Source organism: Medicago truncatula, chromosome 3, assembly GCF_003473485.1.
Source record: "Medicago truncatula cultivar Jemalong A17 chromosome 3, MtrunA17r5.0-ANR, whole genome shotgun sequence".
Lineage (NCBI taxonomy): Eukaryota > Viridiplantae > Streptophyta > Magnoliopsida > Fabales > Fabaceae > Medicago > Medicago truncatula.
Genome location: NC_053044.1, coordinates 11,198,601 through 11,214,002, shown reverse-complemented (window position 1 = coordinate 11,214,002; position 15,402 = coordinate 11,198,601). Strand labels below are relative to the sequence as shown.

General features: G+C 37.1%; 1 non-coding gene across 1 annotated transcript; it reads right to left on the bottom strand.

The window, feature by feature from the left end:
* Positions 1-5,709: 5,709 nt before the first annotated feature.
* On the bottom strand, positions 5,710-5,816 carry LOC120579805 (small nucleolar RNA R71). Its single transcript, XR_005645550.1, has one exon. It is a non-coding gene; the product is annotated as a small nucleolar RNA R71 (small nucleolar RNA).
* Between the last annotated feature and the right edge of the window lie 9,586 nt (positions 5,817-15,402).

The following is a 15,402-nucleotide window of genomic DNA, read 5'->3' as shown; positions in this document are numbered from 1 at the left end:
GAAAATTTTACCGGTAGTAACGACTTCGGGTTGTGGAAGGTAAAGATGAGGGCAATTCCAATTCAACAAAAGTGTGTTGAAGCATTGAAGGGAAAAGCACAGATGTCTACACATCTGACACCTGCTGAGAAGACGGAGATGAATGATAAAGCGGTCAGCGCTATCATTCTGTGTTTTGGGGATAAGGTGTTGAGAAAAGTATCAAGGGAGACTATTGTTGTGTCTATGTGGAATAAACTTGATTCATTATACATGACCAAGTCTTTGGCACATAGACAATGTCTGAAACAACAACTCTACTTTTATCAAATGGTGGAGTCAAAACCTATAATGGAGCAACTGACGGAGTTCAATAAGATTATTGATGATTTGGCGAACATAGATGTTAATCTGGAAGACGAGGATAAAGCCTTACACCTACTGTGTGCTTTACCTTGGTCCTTTGAGAATTTAAAGGATACTATGCTCTATGGCAAAGACGGCACTATCACTTTGGAGGAAGTTCAAGCAGCTTTGAGAACCAAAGAGTTGACCAAGTTCAAAGATTTGAAGGTTGATGATAGTGGAGAAGGCTTGAATGTCTCAAGGGGAAGAAGTCAAAACAGAGGAAAAGGGAAAGGCAAGAATTCCAGGTCAAAGTCTAGGTCGAAGGGTGATGGAAATAAAACACAGTACAAATGTTTTATTTGTCACAATCCAGGTCACTTCAAGAAAGATTGTCCGGAGAGAAAGGACAATGGAGGTGGTAATCCATCCGTTCAGCTTGCAAGAGACGAGGAAGGTTATGAGAGTGCTCGAGCACTAACTGTGACAAGTTGGGAACCTGAAAAGGGCTGGGTCTTGGACTCTGGGTGCTCTTATCACATCTGTCCGAGAAAGGAGTACTTTGAAACGTTAGAGCTGGAAGAAGGTGGAGTAGTTCGCCTTGGAAACAATAAGGCTTGTAAAATTCAAGGTATTGGCACTATCCGTCTCAAAATATTTGATGCCCGTGATTTCCTTTTGAAGGATATGAGGTATATTCCTGAACTGAAGAGAAATTTAATATCTATAAGCATGTTTGATGGTCTAGGATATTGCACTAGAATTGAACATGGTATGATGAGAATTTCTCATGGTGCATTGGTTATAGCTAAAGGGTCTAAAATACATGGCTTATATATTTTAGAAGGTTCCACTGTAATAGCTCATGCATCAATTGCTAGTGTTGACACTCTGGACATGACTAAACTATGACATTTGAGGTTAGGTCATGTCAGTGAGAGGGGTTTGGTTGAGCTAGCTAAACAAGGTTTGCTAGGGAATGAAAAATTGAACAAACTAGATTTCTGTGATCACTGCACATTAGGCAAACAACACAAGGTGAAGTTTGGGGTGGGTGTGCATAAATCTAGTAGGCCTTTTGAGTATGTTCATTCGGATCTTTGGGGTCCTGCATCAGTTAAGACTCATGGGGGAGGTTCATATTTCATGTCTATCATTGATGATTATTCTAGAAGAGTATGGGTTTACATTCTAAGGAATAAAAGTGATGCTTTTGAAAAATTCAAAGAATGGGATATACTTGTAGAAAATCAGATTGGAACTAAACTGAAAGTGTTGAGAACTGACAATGGTCTGGAGTTTGTTTCAGAGCAGTTTAATGAGTTTTGTAGGAAGAAAGGTATAAAGAGGCATAAAACTGTGGCATACACACCTCAACATATATAATGGTCTTGCTGAAAGAATGAATAGGACCTTGTTGGAGCGTTTGAGGTGTATGCTGTTGGGAGTTGGATTGTCCAAGAGTTTCTAGGGAGAGGCTGTTAGTACTGCAGCATATTTGATTAACAGATGTCCATCAATAGGGATAGATCTCAAGACACCTATGGAGGTTTGGAGTGGGAGACCGGTAGACTACTCTAACTTGAAAGTTTTCGGAGCTTTAGCGTTTGCTCATGTCAGACAAGACAAACTTGATGCTAGAGCTGTGAAGTGTATTTTCATGGGTTATCCTGAAGGTGTGAAAGGTTACAGACTGTGGAAGATGGAACCTGGAGGATCAAAATTTATTATAAGCAGGGATGTTACTTTTGATGAGACCCGCATGGGGATGAAGTGCAAAGACCTGGATACAAGCTCAGAAACGGGGATAAAAGAAAATTCAGTTTGAGGTGGAGCCTACCACTAATGAAAGGGAAGGGGAGGATCAGACTCTAGTACCTGATGAGAGTGAAGGCCAAGATATAATTAATCCTGACTATCAGCTAGCAAGAGATAGGACGAGGAGACAAATTAATCCACCTGAGAGATACGGTTATGCTGGCTTTATTTATTATGCTTTGAATGCAGCTGAAGAATTGCAAGACTCGGAACCAAAGAACTTCAGGGAAGCATTAGAAAGCAATGAAAACAATGACTGGTTGAAGGCAATGAATGAGGAAATGCTTTCATTGGAGAAGAACCAGACTTGGAAACTTGTTTCATTACTAAGAATCAAAGGGTAGTGGGAAACAAGTGGGTGTTTAAGAAGAAAGAAGGTATATTCGGGGTCGTATCACCAAGGTATAAGGCAAGACTTGTAGCAAAGGATTTTACTCAGGTGGAAGGGATTGATTACAATGAAATCTTTTCACCGGTGGTAAAACATTGTTCTATAAGGGTACTTATGGTAATTGTTAACATGTATGATCTTGAGTTAGAACGAATGGATGTGAAGACCGCATTTCTACATGGAGAGTTGGAAGAAACTATCTATATGCAACAACCAGAAGGTTTCGTAGAAGACAATACAAAAGTTTGTTTTTTGAAGAAATCTTTGTATGGGTTGAAGCAAAGTCCAAGGTAGTGGTATCGTCGGTTTGATGAGTTCCTAGTAAAGGCTGGTTTTGTGAGAAGCAACTATGATAGTTGTGTTTACATGATGAGAAAGAATGAGAAAGTCATTCTCTACCTTCTCCTTTATGTGGATGATATTCTTATGGCAAGTTCTGACAGGCAAGAGATTCAGAAACTCAAGAAAAGATTTAATGATGAATTTGAGATGAAGGATCTTGGTAATGCAAAGTGTAACACCCCGTTACCCAAAAGTAATTAACTAATAATTAAACACACATCAGAGTAATTCCCAAACGGACATGTCACACTACTAATCCAAAATTTCTTAAATAGCATATGAAACTATTTAATTAAACATCTTTCAAAACATCATTAATTTTGCAACGGAATATTTGCATTAAACAACAACGACAACAGTTAAATTGTCCATAAAACTATCTTGGCATAAAAGCCTCATCAAAGAAATCTAAACAACCATAAGGCTACATCATCATGTTCCTAAATTGATACATAGGAATGAAAAAAATATAAGAAATCCCATCCCACGTATCAGAGCCCTAGACACGACACTTGAGCCATCACCGACTACTCATGATCACCTGCAAGTTACCCATAGGAAGGGCAACATTTTCAAGCAGAAGGGGTGAGATTCACAACAATAAGATATAGATATTAAAATTCATCAATTGAATCTAACACCCTATATATAGCCAGATCATCATCATATATGGATAAATATATACTTCACCAAACTACATCATCAACATCTATGTATAAATATATACTTCAGCAAACTACATTGTTATCGCGATTTTCGGGTGTTAAGTCATAAATTAGGCTTGAACCTTTCAATCTTTGATATTCTCTATTTTTTCTTGGGAAGGGCGAAATTGAGAAAAAACCCTTAGATTCTAAGTTCGGGGGTCGTTTTCACTACGGGAAGGTGTTAGGCACTGATGAGTCATTTATATGCTATTTTAATATGCTTTTTAGTTTAGTTTTATTTAGATTTTATATAATTTTATATTAGTATTATTTCCTTTTTAGGATAGTTTACTTTAAATTGCAATTTATTATATTTCAGGGAAGAATATTGGATGGATTGAGTCTTGGAGCAAAAGAAAGGGATTTGGAGTAAATTGGACACGAAAATATGAAGATTGGGAAACAAAATATGTCTCCCACAAGTCAGAAGCCTGGCACGGCCCGTGCTAGCCTTGGCACGGCCGTGCCACCCTCCAGAAGACCTTTTGCTGCTTTTGCTTGGGCTCTAAGCTATTCTATTTTGGCGCACAATCTACCGAGGAATATTCTTGGAATATACTTGCTTAGATTTTAAGTCAATTGTGTACTATAAATAGAGTAGCTAGCCATCACAAATATTCATCTTTTCTTGGAATACAATATGTGACAATTGTCTTTCTAATAAAAGTTCATTTTACTTTATTGTTATTTACTTTTATGCTTTCTCTCTTCTTCCCCTTGTCTACGATGAACATTAGTGAGTAGACTTCTCTTGTCTTGGGATTGTTGGATAAGTCTAAATAAAATAATCCTAATCAAGCCAAGCTCTAAGCCTTAATCTTATGTAACCCCTAATTTCTTATCTGAATTCACCGTCTTAACATGGATCAACCATTATCAAACTGTGGAAACGAAAGTGGAGGGTTTGATAATTGTTTATCCATTATTCCAAATATCAATTCATAAAACGAAAGTGGAGCTTTGATATTCGAACAAGTGAATTCAGACAAGGATTGCAAAGTCAGCGAAATAGGCTTTGCAATCTTTGAGACATATAGTTTCGATCTTCAAGGGAACTAATAACAATCAAGTCAGCGAAATAGGCTTGGTTGTTAGAGGAACCAAAATCTAATAGTAATCAAGTCAGCGAAATAGGCTTGGTTGCTAGAGGAACATAAGAGAAACTGTCTTGAGAAATTAGGTCTAACATAACATTATAAGCTTACAGTTTTGGTTTGAGAAGGACTTGTTATTTAGATGAATCCAACGATCCCAAGGCTTTTATCTTTTCCTTTATTTTCTTATAATTAAAAATCCAAACTTTTAACCTTTGAAACTTTCATCTAATCATTATTAAAAGTTAATTGAATTCATAACTCTCTGTCGGAACGATACTCTTATTTTACTACTTCGGTAAGACCGTGCACTTGCGGTTTTATCCCATCAAGTTTTTGGCGCCGCTGCCGGGAAGTTATTGTAATTTGATTAACTTTTTAATAGTGGTTAGTCTAAAAAAAAAAAAAATATATAATATAAAATATATATATATATATATATATATAAAATAGTATATATACATATATTTATAAAATATTTTATTTCCTTTTTCTTACCTTTTTATTTTTATTTTTTTTATATATTTATAATATATATTTTATTTCCTTATTATTTTTATTTTATATATATATATATCTCTCTCTCTACCTCCCTTTCTCCTTATTTTTTATTTTCTATCTTTAACCGTTTTGATTTCAGGCATGGCTCAAAGACAATAATAACGACATGGATGAGAAAGGTGCTCTCAAAGAGTATGCAATCACATCTTCAGATGAGCCGTACGATGCTATTGTGTACCCAACGGTTGAGGGTAGTAAATTTGAAATAAAGCCTGCACTTATTTACCTAGTGCAGCAAAATCAATTTTTCGGATCACCCACTGAGGATCCGAATCTTCATGTTTCAAATTTTTTAAAACTCAGTGGAACTTTGAAGGCAAACCAAGAGGCCGTAAGGCTGCACCTCTTTCCTTTTTCCTTAAGGGATAGAACTAGTGCTTGGTTTCATTCATTGACTATTGGTTCTATCACTTCATGGGACCAAATGAGGCGAGCTTTCCTTGCCCAATTCTTTCCCCTTTCTCAAACCGCTCAATTCAGGGCGAGGCTTTTTCAATACACTCAAAAAGATGGTGAATCTCTTTACGATGCGTGGGAGCGTTTCAAAGAAATGCTTAGGCTTTGCCCCCATCATGGTTTAGAGAAGTGGCTTATTATCCACACCTTTTATAATGGTCTTTCATATACCACAAAAATCTATGTTGATGCAGCTGCAGGTGGAGCTTTGATGAATAAAACTTACACAGCAGCATATGATTTGATCGAGGGCATGGCACAAAACCACTATCAGTGGACAAGTGAGAGAGTCATCACTGCTTCTTCACCCTCTAAAAAAGAGGCAGGTATGTACAAAATTTCCTCCCTTGATCATCTAACTGCTAAGGTTGACACACTAACACAAAAATTTGATACAATGAATACTAGTGTTGTCACACCTGCTCCTGTAGCACCTCCTTGTGAAGTTTGTGGTGTATTTGGCCATATTGGCATTAATTGCCAACTAGGTAGTGTTGTTAGAGGTCCTGAGCAAGTAAACTATGCTCAATATAATCGAGGGTTTAGAAACGACCAATTTTTTTATCAAACCCCTCAAAATATTTTTGGACAACAAACAACACCACCCAGTTATGCAAACAACCAAAGAGTCCCTCAAAAATCCAGCTTGGAACTTTTAATGGAAAATTATGTTATAAATCAATCCAAGCAGCTCCAAGAGCTTAAAAACCAAACTGAATTTTTGAATGACTCTCTTGCCAAAATCACATCCAAGGTAGACTCCATAGCAACTCACAATGAGATACTTGAAACCCAAATCTCTCAAGTGGCCCAACACGTGACTACTTCCTCTCAAACCACCGGGATCTTTCCAGGTCAAACTGAAACCAACCCCAAAGGCTATATAAGTTCTATTTTTCTTAGGGATGGTAACCAATTAGAGGACCCCGATGTGAAAATTAAGAACAATGAGGGAGAGATAGGAAGTGATGAGCCTCAAAGTGAGAAAACTATAGGAGAAAATGAAAAGCCATTTGTTTCACCACCTCATGAGCCTAAAAATCCATTAACACAAGGTTTTGTCAAATCAAAGTTAGATGACCAATTTAGAATTTTAATCGATATACTTCCAAACAAATTGCCATCTAAACTTAAGAATCTAGAAAGTTTTCTCATACCTTGTGTCATAGGATCCATAAGCATTGAGAAAGCCATGTGTGATTTGGGAGAGAATGCCAGGTTGACGCCACTATCCCTTTGGGAAAGATTGGGCATAGGGTAGAGAAACCTCTTGAACGTCAAGCTAATGACTATAAAGAAGCGCTTCGTGGGAGGCAACCCACGCATTTAACTGCTTTTGTTTTGTTGTGTTTTGTTTTTATTTGTTTTGTAGGTAATTGTCCGACTATGATTCAAGAAAAAGAAATTTTTTGAAGCCCCGGTCTCCAGAACCTTGGCACGGCCCGTGCTCACACTGGCACGGCCGTGCCAGACCTTGCCCTTCCCAAACCAGGCCAAACTCCAGGAACTTGGCACGGCCCGTGCCAACCTCAGCACGGCCGTGCCCGACCTCAGGTAAGGTTAAACCTCATTTTCCTTCATCTTCTTCCCTCATTCTTCAAACCAAACCCCTCTCATCCCTCCTACTTCTCTCTAAAACCTCCATAACCACAAAACCTCAAACCTCCACATCTCCATCAAACATTCACCAATTCACAAAATTTCTTACCCAATTCAACCACAAAAACCATTCCCACCACAACCATCCATACAAAATCCACTTTCATCAACCCAATCCAAAAAAATTCACAACCTCCATCAACCAACTCCTAAAACTCACTTAAACCTTCCCTCCATCACTAAACCAACCCTTTCCACCAAAAACATTCACTAACCCCAACCTTCACCAAAACCACACCAAGTCCAACCAAGGTCAAGGCTATGGCTTCCAAAAGAAGTGGAAAAGAAGTTGCAACATCTTCAAGAGGACCTCCCCCAAAGAAGCAAGTACCGGCAAATAATCATGGCATAATATTCAAGGACAACAAGCAAAAGGATAGGTATAAAAATCTCATCTCTAAACCTTTACATCCTTGCAGGTACCCTGATAATTATGACTTGGTTACATTAGGCCTTAGTGACAATGTGTTTAAATTTCTAAGACGATTAGGGTGGGTTGCTATGTTACGACCTATGTGGGGTTATGAAAGTTTCACCTTTAAGTTTTTAAGTTCAAATGTTTTTACAAAGGATAAGATGAATTTTGATAACCCTAAATCATAGAATCTCTTTCCGGCTTATGAATATTGATTACGAGATGTCGCTTCAACACTTTTGTGATGAGATGGACTTCGCTAACGCGGGGTTCATCCACGACTCTTGGGATCAAAGTCTTAAGCCGGTTGACTATCAACCCACCACCTTTTGGGAACAGATCACCGACCTTAGGCAATTTAACACACGATACCTTCAAAAAGTAATGACTGGCACTATTTGGGGTAGGACCGAAGTGGGGAACACTAGGAAGGATGAACTCTTCATGTCGTGGGCCATGCTTAACAACCACCCCGTTAACACATGCTTTTACTTGCTTGATTACCTTTCCCATGATGGTAATAGGTTTGATAGTAGGGGAGAGATAGTTGTGGGTGGTATCATCACATACATAGCTAGGCAATTGGGAGTGGGTGAGGACCAAGGGATTACAAAAATTGAGGGAAACAATAGGCTTAACATAGAGACCCTTATCTTTATGAACTTCATTAAGCCCCATCCACCCATGTCCTACACACTCAAACTCATTGTGCCTATTTTGATTATACTTTCTAACCCATCTCGGACTAACACCGAGGTGGAAGAAAATTTGTTGTATATTGTTGATGATCCACAGGTACATGAAGAACACGATAATGAAGGCGAGGAAGATGCACATTTGCACCAAGAAGAGGAAGGTGCACAATTGTACCATGATAAGGAGCACCATGACCATGATGCCGGATAAACAAATGAAAATGCAAGATGGGCATGGATGCATACTGAGGCTGAGAGGATAAACACCAAGCAACTAAGGGAAGGTGTGGAATTGTCGGGACTAAGGAATTATGTCCTAAGGGGCAACCGCATATCCGAAGAAAATAACCAAATGCTTCGGAACATGATGCACCATCTTCACCTCCAAGGTCCTACCTATAGAACTCAATGAAAAATGTGAGCTTTCCTCTTCCTCTCTTCTCTTACTACTCCTCCTCTTCCTCCTCCTCCTCCTTCTTCTTCTTCTCCTTCTTCTTCTTCTTCTTCTTCTTCTTCTTCTTCTTCTTCTTCTTCTTCTTCTTCTTCTTCTTCTTCTTCGCTTATCTTATTTTGAATCATTGAGGACAATGCTTCTCCTAAGTGTGGGGGGAGCCTAATAAAGTGTCTTTAGTCGTAGTGTTTCCAAACTCCCTTGAACTTTATTCTTTTGTTTTGTTTTATTGTAAAAGGCATGGTTAAGTAGCTAATTTTTATTGAAAATATCATGACACAAAATTTTCATTGTCTCCTCTTATTTGATTGATTCTTGTACATGAAAGCAAACTCTTGTGTTTTAAGTCTTCTTGATATACCCACATCTTGTTTTAAAGTGAATAAAATTCTCCAATGAGAAAAACACAAAGTTGCTTCCCTTGAGTAAATGTATGAATAGGTATTTTAAGGAAACGCGTTTTAATCTTAGTGGTACATTAACCTTTAAAGATTCTCAAAGTGCAAGTAGTATAAGTGAGTATAAGGGAATTCATAAAAAGCCAAAAAGTCAAATAAATTCCAAGATCTCATCATTGAATCTAGATTGGGGAAGGAGGTAGGCCCTCCGACTTCCTACGTGAAGATGATTGTTATCTTGAGAAAAAACTTTAAAACGCATCATTGAATCTAGATTGGGGAAGGGGGTAGGCCCTCCGACTTCCTACGTGAAGATGATGTTTTAAGGGATACCATTGAATCTAGATTGGGGAAGGGGGTAGGCCCTCCGACCTCCTACGTGAAGATGTTGTTCCTTAAATAAAGAACTTAAAATGTGCAAATGGCAAAGAACAAAGATTCTCAAATACTCCCATCTCTCTTATATGAATTATAGAAGGAATCTTTCTTGGTTGGTTTAGTGCTAGGATTAGACCATGTTTCCTCATAATGCCTATCTTATACAGGAGCAAGAAAAGGGTTGGACTTCACACACACACTCACTTGAAACTTGATCGTTGGGTTGAATAAAAATTACAAGAAATGCTTGAGTTTGTGATTAGTGTACATTTGGGATTTAAGCCCTTGAGGAGACATGTGCTTTAATTGAATTGTCATTTGATATAACTGTTGGTGCTACTATGTTTATGCCTTTTGCTTGAGGACAAGCAAAGATTCAAGTGTGGGGGAGTTTGATGAGTCATTTATATGCTATTTTAATATGCTTTTTAGTTTAGTTTTATTTAGATTTTATATAATTTTATATTAGTATTATTTCCTTTTTAGGATAGTTTACTTTAAATTGCAATTTATTATATTTCAGGGAAGAATATTGGATGGATTGAGTCTTGGAGCAAAAGAAAGGGATTTGGAGTAAATTGGACACGAAAATATGAAGATTGGGAAACAAAATATGTCTCCCACAAGTCAGAAGCTTGGCACGGCCCGTGCTAGCCTTGGCACGGCCGTGCCACCCTCCAGAAGACCTTTTGCTGCTTTTGCTTGGGCTCTAAGCTATTCTATTTTGGCGCACAATCTACCGAGGAATATTCTTGGAATATACTTGCTTAGATTTTAAGTCAATTGTGTACTATAAATAGAGTAGCTAGCCATCACAAATATTCATCTTTTCTTGGAATACAATATGTGACAATTGTCTTTCTAATAAAAGTTCATTTTACTTTATTGTTATTTACTTTTATGCTTTCTCTCTTCTTCCCCTTGTCTACGATGAACATTAGTGAGTAGACTTCTCTTGTCTTGGGATTGTTGGATAAGTCTAAATGACATAATCCTAATCAAGCCAAGCTCTAAGCCTTAATCTTATGTAACCCCTAATTTCTTATCTGAATTCACCGTCTTAACATGGATCAACCATTATCAAACTGTGGAAACGAAAGTGGAGGGTTTGATAATTGTTTATCCATTATTCCAAATATCAATTCATAAAACGAAAGTGGAGCTTTGATATTCGAACAAGTGAATTCAGACAAGGATTGCAAAGTCAGCGAAATAGGCTTTGCAATCTTTGAGACATATAGTTTCGATCTTCAAGGGAACTAATAACAATCAAGTCAGCGAAATAGGCTTGGTTGTTAGAGGAACCAAAATCTAATAGTAATCAAGTCAGCGAAATAGGCTTGGTTGCTAGAGGAACATAAGAGAAACTGTCTTGAGAAATTAGGTCTAACATAACATTATAAGCTTACAGTTTTGGTTTGAGAAGGACTTGTTATTTAGATGAATCCAACGATCCCAAGGCTTTTATCTTTTCCTTTATTTTCTTATAATTAAAAATCCGAACTTTTAACCTTTGAAACTTTCATCTAATCATTATTAAAAGTTAATTGAATTCATAACTCCCTGTCGGAACGATACTCTTATTTTACTACTTCGGTAAGACCGTGCACTTGCGGTTTTATCCCATCAGGCACCCGTAGTGACTATAGTACTCTATAGGAGCCGTTTTCTTAGTTTATGTCTACGCTTTATTTTTAATGCTACTTATGAAAAAGGAAATTTACTTATGTTAAGAATGGGGGGGAGAAAGTGTTTGAGGTTTTATTTTAGTGGACTTGGAGAGGTTTTGACCTCATGCCTACATACCCATTTAAGGGATCAAACTCCATGTAGTTCTCTCTCAAAAGATGTTTTTTGTGTGTTTGGTTGATTTTAGTTTTCGTTGGAAAATGGTTTTGAAGAAGAGGAAGAGGCCTTAAAGGCATAAGAGAGAAAAATGGTGAATGGTTGGTTCAATTGTTATTAAAAAAGTCTAAGTAGGAATTAGGAGTCATTTGGATTTGTTTAAGAAAATAAAGGAAAAAATTCAATGGAGTTTTGACTCCAAGGTTTGTTTGGAAAAATTTGAGTGATGGAATTGGTTTATTATTTTTTGAAGATTGGCATTTGTCTAAAAATCGCATTTCCTAAGCATACATCTAAACGGTAATCATGCAACGTGTGTGCGTGTCGGTGCTTGTGTCGGTGTACATCCCTTATAATGTCCATAGTCCTTTACATTGAGTCCTAGATACATGCTATGGTCTTGCAAGGAATAAAAAAAACTAATCTATCTAAAATTATTACAAACCCAATTGATATAGAAATGAATAAAAAAAAAAATGATGCTAAAACTATGGGATGAATGAAATGTGAGATGAAATGGTTATCATAAGGCATAAAAATAGTAGAAAGGTAAACAAAATTGAATAGAATAGCAAGAGAGAAAAAAAAAGTAATGAAATGAAATAAAGTGGAAAAATATACCTAAAATTGGTTATGATACTTAGACATGCATATGACCTATAATTCCCTCATTATAGCCATTTTTTGAAAGGTTTGAATTTAAGCTACAATGTGAGGATCATAAGAGTACACACAAGCAAAGCATTATATCATATTCCTAGAGATATTTTCACACATTATTTCACATGCAAAAATATCATAATATGTAAAAAATGCATCAAGAACATATATGGAATTTAATGAGCAAGAATTAAAAGAACAAAGTAAAGAAAATAAATGCAAAAATAAGCAAATAAATTCTAACACTTGGAGGAAAAATTAAAATGATAGGGAAATATTTTTAGAAAATTTTTTAGGAGCATAAAATGCCAAGAAAGTGTAAAAAAGTATTTAAAACACAATTAAAAAGCAATTAAAAAAGGGCTCAGCAGGATTTAATCTTGTCCGCTGGATGAATCCAGAGGTCCAGATCTAACTCCCAAGATCACATCACAGCCACTGGATCAAAGATCCAAGGGTCCAAAAAAAAGCACAAAAGATAGTGTAAAAATGCAGGAAGCACAGTGACCGTTAGATCAAAGATCTAACGGTTCAAACAGAAGATATACCATATTCCACACAAAAAATTACACACAGGGTTCAAAATCAAACACACAGCAGCCATCAGATCTTGGAACAATCCAGATCTGATGGTTCACAGAGCGAGGGAACACCACAGAAGCATGCACGCGCGCGCGTGGGAACGGAGGGAGTATATAAAGGAATTTCACCAAAAAAAACACAAAGTTCTCAAAAAATCCTCTCTCTTCCTTGGATTCTAGAGAGAGAGAGTCTGACCTCTCTCTAGAATCCGGTCATCTTCTCCGGTCATGGCAAGCTTCTCCGGCGCGGTGGCCGGCCACCTCAAAAAAGGTTCCAATCGGAGTAGATCTGAGTTTGAATCTTGAAGAAAAACTTTTCAAAAATGAAGAAAAAAGGAAAGGAGAGCGAAGAAGATTACCTCTTCGCTTCTGTTTCGCGGTCTGGCTCTACGGATTCTTTACGTGCTTCGTGATTCCGGTTTGGCTTGATTTTTCTTCTCTTTTCTCCACCTCTGTGATCGGTGCTGGAGTTCCTCTCTCCGGTGAGGAATTCGCGCTTTGGATTGCAGGGGAATCAATTCAATGATGAAGATTCGTCAATGAATCTCTGAGAATTGGTGAATCTGGTGATGAATTCGGTTTTGGAAAAGTTAGGGTTCTATGAATGTTCTTGGTGATTTTCTGTTTTTGATCTGTAACTGAATGGAGAGAGAAAATTTGGATCTGTTTGTGATGTGTCAATTCCTGTGTGGATCTGTGCAGAATAATGCTATTTATAGACGAGAAATTCTTGTGTGGAAACGAACCTAACATATCATCCTTACAAACAACAAATTAAAACATGTTTTCTTTTAAAATAATTATAAAAAAAATAAATCAACTAGTCATTTTTCTCTCTCCACCACCACTAGTTCGTGATCTTCCATCACCATTCACCACCAACACCATTCATGGTGGAAAAACAACGACGTGTCATGTTTTAATTTGTTGTTTGTAAAGATGATAGGTTAGGTTCGTTCCTACACAAGAATTTCCCTTTATAGACTGCCATGTGTAATTTTGGACCAATGAGGCGCTGCCATCTGGACTTGGACCTTTCTGCAAAAAAAGAAAAATTGAAGGACTAAACTGCAATAATAAAAAAATGGACCGAAATGAAATTTTTAAATGTTTTGGACTAAAATGCAATTTTAGAAACTGTCTCAGGGACTAAAATGCAATAAAAAATAAAATTGGACTAAAATTGGTAAACTGGACAAAACGTAAAGTGAAACCAAAAATAAAATCAACAAAAGGACTAAAATGAACCAGCTACAAAAATGAGGTATTTTAAAATACCTCTCTGCCGAAATTTTGACAGGAAAAGACCAAAATGCCCCTAGGGACTAAACTGACTCAAATTGACTCAGATGCAATTTTTGAAATGATTTTTAAACAAAGGCTCAACAATGATTTGTACAGACAAATTGAAAAGACTCAGAGGCAAACACATGGACTAAAATGGGTTCCACTGCAGGAAATGACCAAAATACCCTTTTGTATGATTTTTTGAAATAAAATGCAAGAAAAGTAATGCGACGTTTCAGAGAGTTCTTAAATGACTTGTAATGCAAGAAAAACACTTTGGATAGCTTTATGCAAGAAAATCATGATTGAACATACTTTGAGACAGAGACAGTAAAATATGCAGATGAAAAGAGAGTAAAGGTTCGGAGTAAAACAACAGCAAATCGACAAATATCAGTGGTAGAAAATAAATTTGAATGAGTATTTTTAGGTCCAAAATCAGGGTACAACATACATCATCATCATCAATATGGCAATTACAACCAACGACACCGACTCATGCAAATGACATGATAACACCGACTCATGCAAATGACATGACAACACCACTAAGACAACACCTTAGACTCCTCAACAAATGCAAATATGCATGTGGTACCATAATCAGGGCCGAAGCCGTCACCACTGTTTGAATGGTTAAAGCATTCATCAGGACATAAGTCCTCACCGCTTTGAACAACAAGGTGTTCCAGGACATAAGTCCTCCCGCTTTGAACGACAAGGCGTTCCAGGGCAGAAGCCCTCCCGCTTTTATGCTTATGCGACTAACTCACTTGTGTATATCTACATACAACTCGACCAAATGCATATATATATATATATATATATATATGTATATATATATATATATATATATATGTATGACTCACAACTCCGTAATGCAACATCATAAGACTTAATTCAATAACAGCACACATCCCAATCAACAATAATCATCATAATCAATTCAGTAATTTCAGAAAAATGCACAATTAATCATAATCATGCTAAAACATCAATATCATTCACCAGCATTCATTTAATTAACAAACAACATTCAAAACTGGGGAAATCGCCTCGCAAGCACATCTGCTCGCTATGGCGAACTCAGGAAATGGGTTATTTGCCATGGAGAGTTCAAGGAGAACTCAAGGCGAACAGAAAAAGGCTGCTCTCGGGAGTTTTGACATTTTTCTCACTAAATCTTCAATTCTAAGCTCCCTATTCATCTTTTTAATCTAAAACTTGCTCTAGTCCTCTCTAAAATCATCCAGGCACTCAAAACTAACCAAACTACAGCTTATAACAACAATTTGAAAACCCAGAATTTCTCACAGGTACTCGCCACGACGAGTTGTCTC